Source organism: Hypanus sabinus, unplaced genomic scaffold, assembly GCF_030144855.1.
Source record: "Hypanus sabinus isolate sHypSab1 unplaced genomic scaffold, sHypSab1.hap1 scaffold_481, whole genome shotgun sequence".
Classification (NCBI taxonomy): domain Eukaryota; kingdom Metazoa; phylum Chordata; class Chondrichthyes; order Myliobatiformes; family Dasyatidae; genus Hypanus; species Hypanus sabinus.
The window spans coordinates 148501-152432 of NW_026781351.1; the positions used below are offsets into that span (position 1 = coordinate 148501).

At 46.4% G+C, this 3932-nt stretch overlaps 1 non-coding gene across 1 annotated transcript; it reads left to right on the forward strand.

Moving 5' to 3' along the window:
- The first annotated feature begins 2603 nt into the window (after positions 1 to 2603).
- On the forward strand, positions 2604 to 2675 carry trnae-cuc (transfer RNA glutamic acid (anticodon CUC)). Its single transcript has one exon. It is a non-coding gene; the product is annotated as a tRNA-Glu (tRNA).
- The last annotated feature ends 1257 nt before the right edge of the window (positions 2676 to 3932 follow it).

Here is a 3932-nt window from a genome sequence, read left to right on the forward strand (position 1 = left end):
CCTCAGGCTGTAACCATCCATTAACTCAGTCTCCATGCTTCAGTGTGTGCAAAGACAGAGGGATCGAACAGTATTACCGACTTTCTAGATTGGTCCGTGCTGTGAGACAGTAAGGTTCTAACCTAGATATACAGACAGACAGCCACAGGGAACTACTGCACAGAATCAGGGTCTTCAGTAAGTTCGGGCCTAGAGGAAATATTTAAACTGTCTACTCCCATCGACCTCACCTGGACCGTAGCCATCCATATCCCTCTCATCCGTGTACTTCTCCAATCATTTCCTTAAACGTTGACATCGGAATCTCAATTACCACTTGCGTTGGCAGCACTGTCGACACTTTGTCGACCCTCTGAGTGAAGACTTTTCCCCTCATGATCCCCTTAAACATTTCACATTTCACCCTTCACCCATGATCTCCAGCTGTCTTCTCGCCCGACATCAGTGGAGAAAGCCTGCTTGCATTTACACTGTCTATACGCCTCATAATTTTGTATACCTCTATCAAATCTCCCCTCAGTCTTCTACCCGCTCGGGAATAAAGTGCTGACATATGTAAGCTTTCCTTTTTAATTCAAAACATTCAGTTCCGGCAATAGTCGTGTAATTTTTCTCTTCATTTTTTCAATTTTATTTGCATCTTTCCTGCAGGTAGTTGAGCTCAACAGCTCACAATATTCCAATTCGGGCCCCAACAAAGCCGTAAACCGTAACAACGTAACATCCCAACTCCTGTACTCCATTCTTTGGTCCGGGAAGGCCAATGTGCGAAAAGCTTTACCCTGTCTAACTGCACTGCAACTTTCATTGAATTATGGACCTGTATTCCCAGATTCGTTTGTTCTATCGTACTCCTCAGTGCCCTATTTCTCATTGTGTCGGACCAGCCAGGGTCCAGGACTGTGTGTGTTAAATCCGATCTGACAATTTTCAACCCGTTTTTCCAGCTGGTCCAGATCCCGCTTTATGCTCCGGTACTCTTCCCCCGCTGTCCACTACACCTGTAATGCTGTTAACATCGGCAAATTTGCTGATCCATTTAACGACATTATTATCCAGATAGGGATATGGATGACAAGGAACAAGGGGCACAGCAACGATCCCTGGGATACTCCACTCATTACAGGTCCTCAGTTAGAAAGACAATCATCCATTACCACACTCTAGCTTCCCCAACGTATCCAATGGCGAATCCAATTTACTTCCTCATTATGAAAGCCAAGCGACTGATCCTTCCCGAGCATCCTCCACACGGAGCCTTGCAAATTCCTTGCAGAAGTTCCTGTAGACGGCATCCACAGCTTTGCCTTCAACACCATTCCAGATTACTACCTGTAAAGCTCTGTGAGATTGGTTAGACATGATCTACTACGCACTGGTCCATATTGTCTATCGCTAATATTCCTGTTCCTGATCGGAGGCTGGTGAAAGAATTTCGATGGGGAGAGAGATCGGAGTCAGGTGTTTGGTGTCGGGAGAATGCAGGAGGAGGATAGAATGGAGAGAGATGAAGTGCCGAGTGATGCATTTTGTAGGCTCCAGTAAGAGCGGGATGTCTGCATTATTGATGAGGCTTTAGGAATGTTGAGATTTGTTTATAAATCCAAAGATTCACGATGGCACGCTGGGAAAGGGGTCGGTTGGGAAGACTTCAAGCCAGACTAAATCGACGGGCGATGAAGCATCCCCTGCCCGGCATCTTCTTAGCCAAATTACTTGAAAACAAGTTGCATTACGTCAGCGCAACATTGCAGTTTCGGAAGGAAATGAGGGGCTGCTGTCTTCTCTGTTTCATGTAGTGTGGAACGGCTGTGTTGTTTCATGACTAACTCTTCATGCTGTCCGTACATAGCGGTCTTGCCGCACCCTTGTTCCCCCAATCACAACATCCAATGATTGAGTTCTGTCGGTGCTGCTTACCGAGAGATTATCCTCATTGATCCGGACGGCACTTCACATACCGCCAGAGCAGATGTTAAGCAAGCAAACCATGTACTGAGTGCCGCGACCAGCAAAGAAGGAACTGCCTACCCTGAGGACTTTCAAATCATTGCCGGGGTTTCTATCAGGCTTGTTTAAAGAAATCTAAGCTAATTTGTCACCAGCACATCATCCTCAGTACCAGGGGCTCCCGCACACTCGACCACTGTTAGAGCACGATCAAAAAGCCCAGCATTCCATCCCCAGACCATATTTCGTGCATTCTGAACGTCTGGGTTTCTTTCTTCTACCTCCACCCAGGCGGAGGGTAAGGAACAAGACACCAGATGTATCTGCAACAATGCCACGGGAAGCGGAGTGCAGAGTACTGAATTGCTTCGAGGCGATGGACAGAAACAAAAACGAACCAGGGCTCATAAGAGAATCTGAATGTTACCATCTTTATAAAGACACTGGAGAACGAGTGTTTCCCACTGACTCATTCAGAGTCCAGAGTGTTCCTTAAATTGAAGCATTGGGTGAGCACGCGGTCTGCAAAGTGCTGAGCAGTAGATTCGTGACAATATTTATCACATTTATTCATTATTATTCATCTTTAGGTTTTGTTTCATATTTTGCTGGTTTTGTAGTAGTCTACTGTTGTAGTCAGAACTTTATCAGCCTCCCTGGTGGTCTAGTGGTTAGGATTCTGTGCTCTCACCGCCGCGGCCCGGGTTCGATTCCCGGTCAGGGAATTAAGATATTGCCTGTTTATTTTAAATTATTTTGTGTATTCATTGCTTCCACAAGAACCCGATTCCTGTCTATGCTTACCTGCATCCGCCTGATTCAGCTCCATAAAACCACAAAATATAGGAGCAGAACATGGCATTGAGAAAAATATCGCAGGTGCAGTCTCAATAAAGCTGGAAATAACTGTGCGAGGTCTTACAGACAATAACTTGCAATCGATACAATGTAGATTTGATCTTCTTCACTCCTCACTGCAACTCAATCCACTCAGAGATGCTGTCTCTCTGTAGAAGAGGGTGACCATACATTTCCCATATTGGACTCTGGTCCTACTCACTCAGTTTGCCGACATCACCTTGACTCATCTGCCCGGGGTCATCACTGCTCAAATCTCAGTGAGTATTGTCAGGTCCAGTCGGGTTTATTGCCGTGTGCACAGGGACGGTGAGGGACAGGTACAATGAAACACGTGCAGCGTCATTGCAGGCTCGAAGAAACAGACAGTATGCAGAACATAAATTGTACAATTCTACGTCATTAACAAAAGATGGATATCAATCTTGTGCCAGTTTCAGGCTTGGAAATGATTCCTCAGGCAAACTGATGACATAGATTGCGAACTATTATACCCACGGGAGAGCATCCAGGCCCAAGAAAGGCTGTTTATTCCTTTTCTTTAAACAGACAGACAACAGAATGAAGGGAAGTGTCTAGTCCTTTTCAGCCAGCCTTGGCATTCAATAAGATCAGGCTGGCCCAGACTTTTTCCTCAATCCTCCCTCCCCCCCATACAGCAGTTGCCGGTCAAAAGTCGGCCGGTCACCTCCACCAAATCTTCGACCGTCTCCCCAGGTGAGAGGAGATAAACTTCTGTCGCCGGCCTTTATTTCGACGCCCTGACAGCGCCCCCAGCTTCGATCAGAAGCCTATTGATATTAATGTTATATAATGGGACATTGTACTGAGCTTTGCTCGGTATTGACGGGATTTTGTGGAGGCAGAAGCAGTCAGAGTCTGTGGGAAGGAACAACTCTTGGTGAAACCCTTTCCGCAACTGGATAACACGTTGGATTGACATCTGCATACACGAATGGGAGTTAGGTAGGTTGCACGTCATTTGACGAGATTTGTTGATGTCGGACAATTATACCGCTCAGTGACAATTGGCGAGGGTGATTCTGACGGAAGGTCAGCGAACCGATTTGTCTATGGCAATAGGCGGGGTCGCTCGCTGGACAAAAGAGCAATGGGGAGTCTGT